This window comes from Podarcis melisellensis (genome assembly GCF_964234715.1).
Source record: "Podarcis melisellensis genome assembly, chromosome: 5".
Lineage (NCBI taxonomy): Eukaryota > Metazoa > Chordata > Lepidosauria > Squamata > Lacertidae > Podarcis > Podarcis melisellensis.
The window spans coordinates 78,536,032-78,553,778 of record NC_138537.1 but is presented as its reverse complement, the minus strand read 5'-3'; the positions used below and the strand labels follow the sequence as shown (position 1 = coordinate 78,553,778).

At 42.3% G+C, this 17,747-nt stretch overlaps 1 long non-coding RNA gene across 4 annotated transcripts in view; it reads right to left on the bottom strand.

Moving 5' to 3' along the window:
• The window catches only part of LOC309371212, a 36,724-nt gene extending 20,136 nt beyond the window's left edge, over window positions 1-16,588 (bottom strand). For 2 of the 4 annotated variants that reach the window (XR_014168916.1, XR_014168917.1), the window contains exons 1-4: window positions 16,455-16,588; window positions 7,321-7,416; window positions 4,161-4,292; window positions 2,946-3,077 (exon numbers count right to left, since the gene is read on the bottom strand). This is a non-coding gene — a long non-coding RNA (uncharacterized lncRNA). Of the gene's footprint in view, window positions 1-2,945; window positions 3,081-4,160; window positions 4,293-7,320; window positions 7,417-16,454 lie in introns of all 4 variants that reach the window. The other 2 variants (XR_014168915.1, XR_014168918.1) reach the window with 2 other exon arrangements.
• Window positions 16,589-17,747: the final 1,159 nt, after the last annotated feature.

The following is a 17,747-nucleotide window of genomic DNA, read 5'->3' as shown; positions in this document are numbered from 1 at the left end:
CACCAAAGGTTCCCGAGGAAACCTCAGCCTATAGCAAGGTTTAGGAGGGAGTATTTCGGCACCACCGATGAGGAAGAGGAAATGGAAGGGTTCGCGGAGTCGGAGTTGGAAGATGGAGTGGACTCTGATGACGAAGAGTACCTAGAGAGTAGGAACAGCAACAAGTGGAAGGAAGTGTTCGCGACGTCGGAAGATGAGGGAGGTTCTTTCAGGGGTTTTACCTCCTCACCGCCAGTAGGAGAGGAGACGGGAGGGGGCGAAGGGGGCCCTGGAGGGGAGGTGGATGTCAGGGAACTGACATCTAAAGCGCCGCAGGTGCAAAGGCTCCCTGAGGTTGAGAGAGCAGTAGCAGCGGAAGAGGGAACCAGTAGAGGGCGAGCAAGAACTCCAAGGGAAAGTGAGTCGGAGGGATGGCTCAGAGACGCTTCAAGCGAAACCAGTGGGGAGGTCTCAGGACCTCCTATAGGGACACCCACACCTCGACGGAAACTGTCACGCCGAGAGGCCAGACGACGTGTTTCCGTTAAGGAGCTTTTATGTTGGAAACGTTTCCGAAAGCAGCCACTTTCGGATTCTACTAGTGATTGACGCAGCCATGCTGGAGGGGCTCCGTCACAGGCAGAGGTTTGAAAACCTGATCAAACTCTGAGGGACTTGCATTTTACGCACAAGCAGCTCATCGTCCCATCACAGTATGCGTAGCCAGAGGAAAAAAATCACTGGAATAAACAAATAAATATCAGAGCCATTCTCCCATGGCTTTTAGGAGACTGACAAAACCTCTCTTGGTTCCAAAGGCTCCTGAAGGAGATAGTTGAGGTCTCACCCAGCTGATGATAATGGACAGAGGTTAGGGCCAAACTACATGCTCTGAAATTAAGGCAATGCTTGTCTGTTACAAAGAAGCCATTTGCTAGGGCAAAACAGGAGATGGCAGATGCTGTACCTATTGTCCAAGCCTCTCACTGCCTGCAGCTTTAGTCTTGCGCTGCCCTCTCCCCTCCAGCAATGTTCCCAACATGTGCTACTGGTGGAAAACCAAAGGAGAAGGCACTGCTGTGTAGAAATTCTAATGTAGTCATATTCATTGATGTCAGTGGTTTACTATGGATAAAAGTAGACTATCACACTGTATGTTATTGTACAGCTGTACTATACTTTGTAGGGGGGTTTCTACTAGACCAGTGGTGGGGAAAGTGTGGCTCTCCAAAAATTGTTGGACTACAACTCCCATGCTGGTGGGGGCTGGTTGGAGTTGGAGCCCAACAACATCTGACTCTCCACTGCTGTACGAAACTCATATTGCCAGGTTACACTAGTGCCACATCTGTGAACCTTGGAAGTGTATCAGCAACTTATGGAAGGCAGAGTAGACTGCCAGAGTAAAGTGCTAATGTGTGGCCTGAGAACCTGGACTTTCCTTACAGTTCCAAAGCTTGGTTGTTTCTTTATGTTTACTCTAGGCTCTCCACTAAACGTCAAAGGCAACAGGATACAGCTGGAGTTAAGTCTGTGTAATGCCTTGAAGGAAGCAAAAGCTTGCAATCTGTGGACTAAAATTAGCATTCACTAGGCAGACCAGAACTATATAAATGTATATGTATGCTATAAGATAGTAAAGAAAAGAGAACGCAGGAAGATTAAAAAACAACTACATCCACAGCAAAGTTCATTTATGGTTAATTTTTCTTTTGAGTTCATATTGGTAGTGGAAGGAGGGAAATCTGGGTCAGGGAGTTCCACTCACTTGCAAAGAGAAGCAGCAGCCACTCTGTATACAGGACTATAGCATTTTTAAAGAAAAAATCTGATACAAATATATTGAAGCCAAGGATATAAAATCTAGTATAGATAAATGTATTATTTGGTATAAGTCAAAGTTTTATAGGGGACGCGGGTGGCGCTGTGGGTTAAACCACAGAGCCTAGGACTTGCCGATCAGAAGGTCGGCGGTTTGAATCCCCGCGATGGGATGAGCTCCTGTTGCTCGGTCCCTGCTCCTGCCAACCTAGCAGTTTGAAAGCACGTCAAGTGCAAGTAGATAAATATGTAGCGCTCCGGCGCGGAGGTAAACAGTGTTTCCGTGCACTGCTCTGGTTTGCCAGAAGCGGCTTAGTCATGCTGGCCACATGACCCGGAAGCTGTACGCAGGCTCCCTCGGCCAATAAAGTGAGATGAGCTCCGCAACCCCAGAGTTGCTCACGACTGCACCTAGTGGTCAGGGGTCCCTTTACTTTTACCAAAGTTTTATAACAACAAACTTACATTTTATTCACCACAAAATCCTTTCTTTATTGTTTGCACATCCCATTTTTCCTCCAGCGAGAACAAAATAAACACCTAAACATGGTTCTCTTTCCAAATGTTTAGGCCATGTGCCTATTACCTTACCTATTTTGTTAGCCACTCTGAGCATATCTTTGGGCAGAAAAAGTGGCCTGTACATTTTGACATAATTGATGGCCTACGACTATCCTATGAATACACAGTAAAGTCTTACAATGTCATTTTGCTTTATGGCTCATTGGGAATAATTAATTATTGCCATTTACAGGTGCAACATTATTTTACCTTGTGAGAAGCAAGTCTCTTAAAACATGTCAGGTATACATATTCTAATCAGAGTTGCAATGTTCAACTGAACGACCATTTAGATTCGTCCATTAAAACAATTTTTAATTGACTAAGATGTTGCTCTGGTTATTCAGACAGCAGCGATATATATATATATATATATATATATATATATATATATATATATATATATATATATATGCTTCTAAAAACTGAAGGTGGCAAGCACCATTGTAAAAGAGGTGCCCTCCATTTTCTCATACAGATGACTTCCTCCTCTAAGGCGCAAATAATGCATGGTTCTTACTTCAGAAATATTGTTTACCCAATATGCACATTTGTGCATATTTCATTACTCAACTAAAACTCACATGATTAATCGATCAAAATTTATGTCAACGGGTTGCAGTCTTAATTGAATAGACAGTATGTTATTCATAAGTTGTTTGGTTTTTCTTTGGAATTCTGCATCCCTTCCTCTCTCTCTCTCCCTCCATCAATATCTGCTTTGAAAACAGAAGATCAGCCTTCCCCATCAGTCTTTCCCAGCCTGGTACCCTTCAGAAACTTTGGACTACAGTGCCCATGTGTGCCAACCACTATGACCAATGGTTAAGGATTATGGGATCCAGCAACAACTGATGGTTCACCAGCTCCCCCTCTCCCACTTTAAAATAATCTCATGTAATAAACATTTGGAAAGATCCCTGCCTCGGGCTTTGGTGAGAGACTGTCACTTCAGAGCATGCAATGTTGTGCATAGATGGGTCAGTCTTGGGAATGGGGCAATCCCCACCACTGCATCAAATGTATGTTCTAATCCAGGGATGTCCAACAGGTCAATCACAATCTACTGGTAGATCCCCACAATGTTTTGGTAGATCGTGGTCGATCTCTGGCTCCCTTTCCTTGGTGTCACTAAAACTGACTCCTGCCCCACCCCATCACCCTGCCCTCCATTGTTGTATGATCTATGGGAGGGAAGACGGAGCTTTCTCTGTGCTGCTGTTTTGATCCATAGCGATCTTTTTGTGAGTGACTTTACCCCTTTGCCCCTTGCCTTTAACCCCCCCCCCCATGAAACTTTCTCCTCCCCCCAAAAAGCTGTACAACTTTGAGCTGCCCCCCCAAATGGGGCTTTTCTCCTTCGTAAAACAAGCTCTACAACTTTGAGCTGAACCCCCCCCCCCCAAAATGGGGGTAGATCACTGCCAGTTTTTAATTCTGAAAGTAGATTTCAGTCTCTTGAGAGTTGGCCACCCCTGTTCTAATCTGTTCTAAATCCAAATCTTCATCTCTTGGTTAAAATTGCCATCATCTCACATAGTCAGGCAGAGAGATTGTACCAGCAAGTCTCTCCCCCCACGCTCTCAGACATACCAATGCGCATTCACAAAGAGACAGATGGCATTTTCCTTTTCCCTCCCTCTTGCACTATAAAAAGGTTTCAGCGGTCAGGGAGAGGTCTTGGGTTAAATGTGTTGTGGGCTGACTAAAAAAAAGAAAAAAGACCGTGGGTAGTGCCTTTCAGGGGGGAGGAGTGCTTAACTGCCTCCTGCAATATTCATTTCATTTTGATACAATACCTTGGGAAGGTTCTGATTTCTCCATTTCTTTCATGAATGGGTCATCCGTCTCTCCAGTTGCTGCTTCATTCACAAAGATCCTTATGCAATATTGATGTCACACTCCATAAAGGCAGGAGGGAACTTTCTTTCCTGCAAATGGCAAAAACCTTACCGTAACGTCCAGGGATGTCTGAAGCATATTTCCAAATATGCCAAAGAGGTTCACTATGTGTAACAAACAAGAAATGCTGCATTGCAGCATATTTTCTCATTATTCAACAACACCGAAAGGGGAAAGGAGACTATGATCTTGCCTTTGCCTAGCCTTGGCTCTGGGTTGGGACTTTTTGCTCTGAAGAGAACATCTAAAGCATCATCCAACATAATGGGCAGGGTTTCAAAGTCCCACATGAAGACCTGCACCCAATGGGAGGGTGAGGTTGGTTAGGAATGAAAGAATGGGTCAGACTGCCATGTTCCTCCATGTTACTCCACACACACACACATTAATTTTGCCCCTCAGTGCTAAGGTCTGATTATGAGGCTCTGCACATGTCAAAGATGCCACTGAAAGATGAAGCAGATGGTGGGCAGAGATGAGGGAGAAACTCATACAGTTTGCATTTTAATCAGAGTCAGTCTAACTCACACATCCCAAACCAACACATGAACACAGCTTATATCACACCTCTCTGAATTTTTTTTGTTGCAGTACCCCAACCAAGGAATTCGCACCCAAAAGCAAACATGCACATTAGGGGGTAAGTGTGTGCACAAATGGTAATATAAGATGTGCAAAAATGTGACATAGTGAATTGAGCAGAATGGAAGGTGAGAGATGGAGGGTGCCAAATTTTGGGCTTGCACGGGGCACCACTGAAATATGAAAGACCAAAGTTTGCTGCTGATGTACTAATTAGACTTAAGCATGTTACTTATATGAGGTCTTCTATCTTACAGGAATTTGGTAGAGTCCCTGAGGGCAACCATTGTGGTATTTGCATCACAGTGGAGCCTAGTGCATTGGAACAAATGGAGCATTCAGCCTGCCTTCATTCACCCCCATCTCCCCAATCTGCCTGTCTGTCTTCTTACAACTAGCCCTGCCTGGCAGCTTCTTTCTCCTTGTAGTCTCAATGTTGGCCTTGTAGGGAGGAGGAGGAGGAGGAGGAGGAGGAGAACAAAGCTTGAATTAACTGACTTTGCCTGCCATTGGCTCTGGCTCCACTCACTGTTGACTTGTCTGCCACTGTTGACCTGTCTATCAGTTCTAATGGGCACCAGCCACCACTGTGGCATCACATACATCTCGACCATATTTATTTCCTGCAGCTTAGCTCTGCTTCAGAACTACATGATCCTTGCACAGACCCTCTCCCTGTGCGTGAGCATCTCATTACAATTTCCACATAGGCATGCACTGTATGCCAGTTTTAAAAATGGATGGAAGCGTTCCTCTGGGGCCAGTAGTGAGAGATGTTCCTCTTAGAACATTAGCTACTCTGTATGGCTAAAGTTAATGAGCCACTTTATGTCAGGCTCCCAAAGCCATTTATGCATGTAGCCTTTCAATTAGCTTTGTTGATGAATCAATTAATACAGTTCAAGCCTTTTAGGATATTGTGAGTGTGAAAGCAGGGTTTTATTCTTTAGTCACCAGGAAAACGTAGCATTGCAACTTTACAAACTGCTCTGAGTAGAACTAAGCCAAGGGTATTCAATTATTCACAATTGCTGAAAGCTGTCTTTCCTTCCTCCCTTTCCTTACTTACTGTTCAATCTGAAATGTTCACCAGAGCTGCTGTGCATTGTGGAAATAATAATAATAATAATAATAATACCTAAAGGAGCATCTCCACCCCCATTGTTCTACCTGGACACTGAGGTCCGGTGCCGAGGGTCTTCTGGCAGTTCCCTCCCTGCAAGAAGCAAAGCTACAGGGAACCAGGCAGAGGGCCTTCTCGGTGGTGGCACCTGCCCTATGAAACGCCCTCCCACCAGATGTCAAAGGGAACAACAACTACCAGACTTTTAGAAGACATCTGAAGGCAGCCCTGTTTAGGGAAGCTTTTAATGTTTGATGGATTACTGTATTTTAATATTTTGTTGGAAGCCACCCAGAGTGGCTGGGGAAACCCAGCCAGATGGGCGGGGTATAAATAGATGATTGTTGTTGTTGTTGTTGTTGTTGTTGTTGTTGTTGTAATACATCACCCATCTGACTGGGTTGCCCCAGCCACTCTGGACCACTTCCAGCATATACAGAAACATAATAAAACATCAATCATTAAAAACTTTGCTATACGGGGCTGTCTTCAGATGCCTTCTAAAGGTTGCATAGTTACTTATCTCCTTGACATATGATGGGAGGGTGTTCCACAGGGTGGGCACGATTACTGAGAAGGCACTCTTCCTGGTTCCCTATAACCTCACTTCTCTCAGTGTATGACAAAATGATGTATGACAAAAAACAAAGAATGTCATTTGCCATCAATCAGTCCATGTGATGTAAGTGCTAAAGCTCACTAATATACCACAATGTTTCCTGTGTGTAAAGCGGCAGCAGACCATGTACTTCATTTTACCTTATTTGGTTGCATAAGCCCCTGTGAATACATTGCCTGCCATAAATAGTGCTGCCCCAAACCCCCACACATCTCCTGTATTTTTTTTAACCACAGTTTTTTTACTGCTTTTTTGTAATTGTGTAAATGTTGCATGCTGTATGTTTTAATAATTTTTAAAAAACACACAACAAGAAAAACAACAACAACGCATACCCCTCAATTAATGAGAAAAGAAATTGCATTCAAAAATTATCAAACAAACACATTTAAGGTGTGGAAGAATTGGCAAGAATGCCTTTCCCCAACTGGCTCACCATTATTCCCACTTGGTCATAAATTGACTACAATCAACTATCAACTTTGTCACATATTGGCAGCTAAGTTACTTAAAGCACAGGCTAATGGATTTCTGATTAATTTGAGTCCATTGCATCACAAAGGCAAAGAACTGGTCTCTATTATTTACAGACTGGTCCCTTCATGGGCCTTAAATCTTCTTGGGAGAGGAATCTCAGGGGAAATCATTATGTGGTCAGCTAAGCCTGACAAATCTGTTTCATCACATGTGAGGGAATTTTCCCTCAGTATTCTGCATAGATGGCATCGTATACATGGGCAGATGTCTCATGTCACATCACAGTCAGAACAGAATTGCTAGCGGGGTTGTGGGCTCTGGGGGACATTTTTCCATCGTTCTGGTCTCAAGTCTATCAAGAAATATATGAAATAATTAAATGACCTGTTTAGGCTTCTCTGAAACCACCTCACAACGATAAAGGAAGCTCAAACTCTCCCAACCCTAAATAAATTATAAAGAACATGGGCAGGGGAAAAAATGAAGCCTCTTTCACAGGGGAAGAAACTTTTGAGAAACTGGAGGAGAGATTTCAGTGTGGCACTAATCATAATGTACTTGATATAGAATATCACAGAGGGTGGAAACTCTCTTGCGCTACCATGAGAAGGGTTATCCTTAATGATGTGCCAAAAACATTTGAATGAAAATCATTTTAAATAGGAACATGCTTTAATTTAGCAATCGGTTCTCATCCCACTAGGCTTTTTGGAGATTGATGGAGAGCTGCAGATATAATTTTAAAAGGGCTGCTTTCTGTTAAAAAAAAAGAAGTGATGTTGGAATGTCAGAGTAATTATTCAGCCTAAAATAACAGGGTGACATAGTCTTCATAAATTACTTAGCTCACCTGCAATAGCAGGCTGCCAAAGTTCTAATTCTCACTACTTAAGTGCTTCAGAATATTTTTTGCTTCTGTCCTCCGGAGACAGTTGTAGATGGATTTTACCTTTGAGGAAGGTCATATGTCTATTAGAAAACAGAACTCTGTCCTTTTATTTTTTATTTTTAAGGGTACATCTCGCTCTTCTTTTGTACCCTTCCCCTGCTACTAGATCAAGTCTCTCCTTGCCAAAACACCATGACAAGTGTAAACTTCCTGTCCCTTGAAACAGTTTGCCATGCGTCCGGAGCAAACCGCAGAAGAGTTGTTGCTGAAAGAACCGACAATCCAAAGTGACAACTTGCACTTGCCTGCAGGAACTCAATCATGTTAGGGTGTTTTTAACATGGAGGCTAATGTGTGCTGCCATTGGACTGTATGTAATAAGCAGAGATTAGAGGATGCAGGAATGTCCTTGAGGCAGCAACTGAATTGGCCTCTTTGCAGAATGCCATGCAGGGTAAAATGTCGGCAGCTGAAGTAACAGGCCTCCTCTGTATCAACACTCTGCCAAGAAAGTGAGGCTGGCAATAGGTGACTTAGATCCAGATGTTCTTTGAGGTGCAGATGTGCATCTGGATGGACATTCAAATGCAATCTGTGATCCCACGGGGACACAAATGTATTTATTTTAAGAATGTCTACATTGACCAATGTGGTTCACAAATCTACCTGCCTACCTACTTGGTATCAGGCTTTGGGGAATCGGCTCCTCCCCCGTGGTCATAAATGAGCAGATCAAATGAAAGGAATTCTTACCAGTTAGTTTCTTTAATAAACACAGCAAAGGACAAAATAAAGTGTCCACCCAGAATGGTAGTGCTTCCAATTAAGCTTACACCCACTCCGTCCCTATTAATCTATTCACTCCTACATTTTTTAATCTGAGCTTGTACCCTCTGTGCTTTCTGTTCTGAAATTTTCTGAGCTCTTCGTGACCTTGGGGAGATCAGAGGAATGCTCTCCAGTGACTATGAATCTGTTAACCCTCTCTCTTCCAGTGTCACTTCTTCTAGCTGTTCCCCATCCAGTATTTCCCAGCTTCTGCCTCCTGAACTATGCCCCTCTGCAAACCACTGTTCCAAATCTATACTGTCCTCCAGCTCCTGGGAGGATTCAGGACCAGGAGCAGGAGCAGGGGGAGGGGTGGCTCCCACCATTCCTCCTCAGTGCAGTCCTCCTCAGCACAGTCCCTGACACTTGGACTGTGCACAGTAAATTCATATGCAAAGGATATAGAATGGGCTGCATGCAGTAATTCAAGTATGCAAAGGGATTTTTCCAGTGATTCTATCTGTTGCAGTCCCTCATAGCCACTGAAAAGACACTCAGAAGGGTTAGAGGGAACCTCTGGAGAAGGAAACAATGTCATAAAGAGAGACACAATAAATAGGAAATCAGCCATTCCCCTGATAGTTGAGCGTAGGACTCAGGTTGGGAAATGGCATGCTAATTATCCTTTCCCATTCCTAGCCACTGACCCAGCTCTGAATGAAAGCATCTTACACAATGCCTGGAAACTCACCCAGAATACACCCAGAGGAGAGTATTTCAGATTGAAGAATGAAACTCAAATGTAGCACAATGTAAAGGTTGTATCCAACTGTGTCCCTCTGCTGGCAGAAGGCTCTTTGATCCAGGAGAAGTTTGCATGAGTGGAAGAGCGGGTAGGTGATTCTCAGTCATTCCCCACTCCTCCCACACCCTGCCTCTCAAATCTCAAATTAAGAGTAGGGAAGCATTTCTCTTAAGCAGCCAATGCACTCATCTCCTGTACTCTGCCAGTATAAAGTAACACAAATATCCCATAGGATGGGAAAGTTTGTACCACCCACCCTTTATTGGAAGGGAGGGGAAATAATTGGGTGTATAGGCCTCCACATGGAAAGCTTGTTGCCACACAATGCATTTTCAATGGGGTGGAGTCACATTCTATAACACATGCTACAATGGTGCAGAGGTGCAAACATAAGAAACACTGTCCTCCTTGAAAGCTGTATTGTTGTGGAGTAAGGCCTCTTGCAGCATAACAAAAAACCATCAATGCTAAAGCCCCTCCAAACATTTCCTCAAAATTCTACCTTGAAAATTTTGGTAAGAAATGTTATCCAAATGTTCTATGGATGCTTAAAATAACGTTTGTAAAATGAAAACAGAAAACAAGCCTTTCTCATTGGAATTATAAGGATAGAACGCCCAAAACTCTATAGAAATTTATTCATCTATGCGACCACAGAGACAAGAATGTTACTTGACCAAAAATGGAAAGAAGAAGAAGTCCCAGCAAAGGAAGAATGGATACAAAAAAATATGGAATATGCAGAAATGGCGAAACTTACCGGAAGAATAAGAAATCAAGATAACAAACTTTTTATAAAAGAATGGAAATGGTTTATTGAATATTTACAGACAAATTGCAAACAGATAAAAACACTGGCAGGATTGTTGTAATAACCTGCAGTTACGTGAGAGTATATATTTAAAGAAGATAAATAAATGAGAAAGTTAAGTTAATTTGGAGATGCAGAAGATATTTAAAATTAATTTAAGGAACCGCAGAAAGAGGGGGAAGGAAGTCAAGTTTTAAAATGTCAAAATGACTGTAAAATCAATGAAATGTATATATCTGAAAAGAATAAATTAAATTAGAACAAAACAAACAAAAAACAAATGTCCTATGGATGAAAGAATAGTGGGTAGATATTTGATATATTCTACATCAGTACTTTGCTGTAGCAGTCGACACTGAAAGGAGAACCATAATGGAGTCAACAGATAGTATTGAACAGTCCCCAACATTTAGCAGCCAACATTTGACAGTATCTGATAACTGACAGACAGCAGCAGTCAGTATTCAACAATATCTCCTATGTAGTGTTCAACCATTTGACACTACTTGATAGCTGACACACACAGTAGCTATTAGAATTTGACAGTATCTGATGTGTATCTTGAGAGTTTTCTCGTATGTTTCTTTTATTGTGTCTTTAAGAAACATGAAGATGATATTGTATACCCTGCCCTCATTGGGCCTTTCTTCCAAGTAAGTGCCCTTAAGGTCATGTGCATGTTGTCATCAGTTTTGAAAGCCCAGGGGATGACCAAAACAAGAAATATCTTATACCCAAGTTGTGAGTGCTCTGCACTATAACAATTCAAAAGGTGAATTATTCGATGCATACACGTTGTGTAAATCAAGGAAATGCTTTGTTCTCGATTTGTGCAACTTATTTTGTTATTTTTACTATTTTGCTGATAGGCATGTGGAAAGGGAACATGGACTTATACAAGGCGGTGAAGCGCTGCCTTCAGGCCACAGGTAATTTTATTCATCAATTCAAATGAGATTTGAGATTCAGCAAGTGCTGTCCCTACACTTTCATGGATATCTTCACAGATCTTCAAAAATCTGAATATTTAAAAAGCAATAAGCACAAACACCTGGGATTCTTAGGGAATGGGATTTTGTGGCAAGTAGGAAGCTTGGAGAATTGGGTGCCAGACATGCAGCCCTGAGTATATTGCTCTTGCAGCTACTAGATTTTCATGAGCAAAGCTAAGCCTGTGCCAATACGTTTCACTTTTAGACCATTTATGAGGGAGGAGGGGCAAAAATACCATTGCTATTGGGGAGGAAATTTCAGGGGTGCACAGATTTCACATTTACGTTAAGTCTCCATAACATTATGATGTAATTAAGTTTTGTGTGTCTGCATTCTTGTCTGAATTTTTAAAACAATTATTGTGCTGTATTTTGCAGCCTTCCTGGCTGCCAGCATTTCCCGCAAGCATTTGAGAGGACCACAAAGTGTAGACAGCCCAGGAGGCTGCCTGTGGAGGGGCCTAAGAGCAACACATTTTTTAAAAAAGATAAAATGAATTCCTTTCAATTTGTTTTTAACTTTTGTCACCAGATATAAGGCACTCCACAGACAGCCTCCAGGGTTGTCTGCACTTTGAGGTCCTCTCTTCTCAGGGGCTTTCAGGAAGCTATGAGGTCTAGAAGGCAGCCATATTTTAAGCAGGGACACATGCAAACACAATCGATGGCTACCTCATAATGCCTCAAAGCTTTAAGGTAATCCAGCTTTAAAAACAAAGCCCCCCTCCCATCTTTCACTGAATAAGGAAGATAATAACTGCATCTTTTGCAGGGAGGAGAGGGAAGACACTAAGCAGAAAGATGCACTATAAGTGAGAGTTCTGCCTGAAACCAAATATGAAGCACCACCTTTTAAGAATGCATTAACTTTTCATTTTGAATACAGGTTTTGGAAGTGTGTCAAGCAAGAGTTTTCATGAACTGAAAATGCTACAAAGAGGTGATAGTGGTGCAGACAAGGATACCTTGTTGGAGTGACATATTCTTGAATCTGATTTATATTGTGGCATGTACAACCTGCTTAAAAGACAAGGTGTGCTTTTACAGGAGAAACACCATTTAGTTTGGGTGACCAGGGGAATCAGAACCATGCTTATTACAGACCACATATTACAGTATGCTCCCCAGAATCAGCTGTATCAACTCAGAGCTAAACAACATTACATTTAGCAGATAAGTAATGACAGGCCCATGACAAGCCCCACCCTCCACAATCCTGTCCTTATCCATTTCCCATCATCTGCCCAAGCCATTTATAGGCAGGAAATGTGAGTCAACTGAATTATGAGGCTCTGTCTCTCATTCCCTTGTGGATTGAGATTGCCAAATCAAATGCAATGGTTTCTGGGGTCCTGTCTTTCTTTTATTTGTTTGTTTCTTGGAAAGAAACCCTACAAGAAGATCACTATTTAAGAGGGTAAGTGCAATAGGAAAGCCATTGAAAATAGTCTTAGTATTTTATGGGTTCCTGGTGTTTCTCAGAAATGTATTGTGCTTCTGGATGAGAAGATTAGTAAGAAAAAATGCTGTGCCTTGCCTACTCACCAGGACGTTTTTGCCATCAGCTTACGACCAGGATACCTAAAATACTGCCTCACCCCTTAAACATTCAACCAAACCCTGCACTCTGCAGCATAAGGCCTCTTGCAGATACTATCTCACTAAGTGGTCTCTTCCATGCAAAATTTGACCTTTCATGTGGCGGCATACATATGTATGCTGCCTTTCCATAGTTCAATCCATGCTGAAGGCGGCTTACAACATGAAAAAGTATATAATTATAGCCTAACAAAAGTAGTCATATGCGATAAGTAAAACATCAAAAAATATACACAACCAAACCAAACAATTTCCACATAAATCATAATAGGATCAAAACTAAAGATACCAAAAAGTATATGTTTAATGTTTAATGCTGTATCATATTTTTAATATTCATTTGGGAGCCACCCAGAGTGGCTGGGGAAACCCAGCCAGATGGGCATGTATAAATATATTGTTGTTGTTGTTGTTGTTGTTGTTGTTGTTATAACAGCAACAACCCTGCCCCCTGTAAGCAATACCCCAACACAAGAGTCTGTTCAGCAGCCTCAGCTTCTGTAGCTGGAGTCAGTCAGGGCCTCACACTCCCAAGCCATGTGGGAAGAGGCCTGCAAGGCAGAGAACATGTCTTCTAGAATTCACAGTCAAGATTGTGACACCTGCCTTTGGAACTTGCTACATATGTCTTTGCAACACCCATTGATGAACTTACTTTTTCAACAAGCCTTTTAACTGCAGGTTTCTTTATCCCAGTCTGCATGTATCGGATTTGACTTTTTAAAAAATGAATCACTTTGTTTTAGAAATTAAATTGCTTTATACAGTGGTAGCTCGGGTTAAGAACTTAATTCGTTCTGGAGGTCTGTTCATAACCTGAAACTGTTCTTAGCCTGAGGTACCAATTTAGCTAGTGTGGCCTCCCGCTGCTGCTGCGCAATTTCTGTTCTCATCCTGAAGCAAAGTTCTTAACCTGAGGTACTATTTCTGGGTTAGTGGAATCTGTAACCTGAAGCATCTGTAACCCAAGGTACAACTGTATACCGTATTGGCCTGAATATAAGCTGAACCTAAATATAAGCTGCACCTTTAAAATTCAAGGTGGGGAGAGAGAGAAAAGACAATACCCGAATACAGTATAAGGCACTCCCTTGAAATTCCACAGGCACTCACACCCGTTCCGTTTTACCGTCTGTCTGTTGCAGCAGCGATATTGTAAAAGCCCATTTTTGTAAGGTTGCAAATTTAAGCCGCACTTTAACTTTTCATGGTCAGATTTTTTTTGGGGGGGGGGGGAGTGAGGCTTATATTCAGGCCAATACGGTATGTTTTTGTTGTTATATCATCTTGCAATTCTTGAGGGGAAGTCATTCATAATTTGCAATAAATTAGTAAAGGAGGACAAGCTTCGTGCCAACTTGCCATGCCAATTCTTATCTTCCCCTATGTACAGTAACAGATAGGTAGCCGTGTTGGTCTGCCATAGTCAAAACAAAAAAAATTCCTTTCAGTAGCACCTTAAAGACCAACTAAGTCAGTTCTTGGTATGAGCTTTCGTGTGCATGCACACTTCTTCAGATACGAAGAAGGTATCTGAAGGTATCTGAAGAAGTGTGCATGCACACGAAAGCTCATACCAAGAACTGACTTAGTTGGTCTTTAAGGTGCTACTGAAAGGAATTTTTTTTGTTTCCCCTATGTACAGTTGTTGAGAGCATACCTTTAGTCCACAAGTGGTCCCAGGGAGGCCCCCTCAACAATGTATGGCAATGTACCCTAAAGCATCCCCCAGAATCCACATTTCTGTGATGGATGCACAGGAGCTCCTTGGCCAACAAGTCAATATAGTCAGGAGATTTCATAGAATCATAGTATCATAAATTGTAGAGTTAGAAGGGTTTCCGCTGCAATGCAGGTATCTCAGCTACAGCATCCATGACGGATGGCCATCCAACCTCTGCTTAATATCCTCCAAGAAAGGAGGGTCCACAATCTCCTGAGGGAGTCTGTTCCACTGCCAAACAGCTCTTATTGTCAGAAAGTTCTTCTTGACGTTCATTGGGAATCTCCTTTCTTATAAGTCAAAGCCATTGGTTTGAGCCCTACCCTCCAGAACAGGAGAAAGCAAGCTTGTTCCCTCCTCCGTGTGACAGTCCTTGATATATTTGAAGATGGCTATCACATCTCTTCTCAGTCTCCTCCTTTCCAGGCTAAACATATCCAGTTCCTTCAACTGTTCCTCATAAGGCTTGGTTTAGAATTTTAATTTAGAATTTTAGTCCTTGGTTTCCAGCAGAGCAGTGGGGGGTCGGGAAACAAAATCAAAAGGCACCCGGCCCTTGATTTGTGTAACACACCATAGTGACCAAGAAGGAAAGAAGCAATGAGAATAGACAGCAACCAAGGCCACCAAATCAACATGCAAGGCAGGGAGCTGCCTCACATTTACAAGATATATAGGCAGTCTTCCAAAGTGACTTCTCTGTGTAATAAAAACTAATGGCAGTCACAAACTATTGAACAGGGTAACTGATAAGAATTACCTTTGACTTTATTTGTATTGTTACTGGCCAAGGCGTTTCTATAAAGCCATGTGCCTGCCATAAGATAGACAATGAGTCAAGTCCATTTCCAATTAAACTACTGATGGGTGTGCCCCAGAGCCTGCAAATATACAATGCAAATAAATTGCCCAAGACACTGTTCTCTGTCCAGCTAAGCACATGACAACACAGTTGGTGACCTCTCAGGCCATTAGTGATTCACTTGCAGTCCTCCTATGGAAGGATAGGTGCAATGAAGACTCTCAGCTAATAGTGAGCTTTAGTTCTCATAGCTAGTATAGGCAATCATGGGTAGGGGTACGGGCCAGTCAGATGGGAGACTGCTTGGGAACTAGGGATCATCGAGGGATTTGTCCCTAGCAAATTCTCATACAAAACTGGTGCAATCCACACCTCCTAGATGTGGATGGATCAGAATGCAGTTACCTTTCAGATAACATTTGGTGGTTCCCTCATTGCAAGAAGTGAACCAGGCATAGGGCTTCGTAGCTGTGCCCACCCTGTGGAATGTCCTCCCATCAGATGTCAAGGAGTTGAGTAATTATATAACCTTTAGGAGACATCTGAAACATAGCTGTCAACCTTTTCCCTTTTTAAAGGGAAATCCCCTTATTCTGAATAGGATTCCTTGCAAGAAAAGGGGAAAGTCGACAGCTATGATCGGAAGGCAGTCTTGTATAGGGAAGCTTTTTAAGGTTTAATGTTTTACTATGTTTTTATATATGCTGGAAACTGCCCAGAGTGGCTGGGGCAACCCAATCAGATGAGCAGGGTATTGACAACAACAACAACAACAACAACAACATCAACATCATTATCATCATCATCACCACCACCACCATCATCATGTTTTCTTATATTCTGTTGGAAGCCACCCAGAATGGGGCAGGGTACAAAATTATTATCATCACCATCATCTTAGCCCAAGCTACAGATCCAGTGACATTTGTGAGTCTTCACATGCAGTTACAAAGGCAAGTTTTCCATGCAACTATTGTGTTAATACACTTAACCTTACTTACGGTGATATTTTTGATGCTCCTGATCAAAACATAGAAAACACTTTAACTTCTTGAAAAATGTAACTTAGCAGAATTCTCTGAGGACCAAACAGCTCAATCCTTTTCTGTGAAAACCTCCATAAGTAAGGTACACAAATATTACCTAGGCAACCACATCTCTACCCACCCGTGTGTGAAGTCACAAAAGGCTAATGAAACAAGCATATGAAACTGTCTCACCCTGAGTCAAAATACTGGTCCACCTGATTCAATACTGCCTACTTTGGAAGCAGCTCTCAAAGGTTTCAGGCAGAGATCTACCCCAGTCCTGCAATCAGATCTTCTTTAACTGGAAATATTAAGGATTGGACATGGGATCTTCTGTGTGCACATGTATAAATCTCAGGTTGGCTGAAGCCCTTACTTGCAAGCATCTCAGAATACTTCTTCCCCTAACACTTGATGATGTTGGAACACCACCCATTCAAAGTTTTTGTATCACCAAGGTGAGTGTCCTTTTTTGTGCTCAATTTATTCCTCCCTGTCCTATGAGATTTCCTCGCAGCAGCAGCAATTCTGACACTGGAACAGCTTCACTGCAAAGAAGTGGGTTCTGATACAGAGAAGGTGAGTCCCATTCATCTTCTGAGCAACAAATTCCTGCAGCCTCAAAGCCTCATTCTTCATGAAGGGACTTCCAAGGAATTTAAAGGGAAGCAAAAATAGTTTCAGTAAGTGACATTTCTCAAGGGAGCTCTGCAGATCCTTATCTATTACAGACAGGAGGGAAATCGTGTGCATTATGGATGAGAGATACGCAGCATTCAGAATACCCATGCACAATGTATTCATGGTGAATTAGCATATATTCTAATATGTTCTATCCCTCTGTTATGTTTTTAAACCACCCTTCATCCCAAGGAGATCCCAGTTCCGCAAATTGTAAGGAATACACACAATTGTGTGTATTCCTTACAATTGTGTGTGTATATATGTGTACACACACACAACTAAAAATCAAGACAAAGCAGAACATTCTCAGCTCACTTTCTGAAGGAGCAGTAACATCATCCCCTGATGATGAATGCCTGGTAACACGAGGGCAGTCTTTTGAACAGAAGAGGGTTCTACAATCAGGGTGCCACAGAAAATAAGGTCCTATCCCTAGTCACTGAATTGCAAACCACAGCCATAAGCAGGAGCATGAGTAGGGTCTCCTCCACAGATCATAAGGCTCAGGGTGGAAGATAATGGAAAATATTTGCTTATATAAAAAAGAGCAAATCAGGGGATGATTGGCTGGGCAAGTGCAGA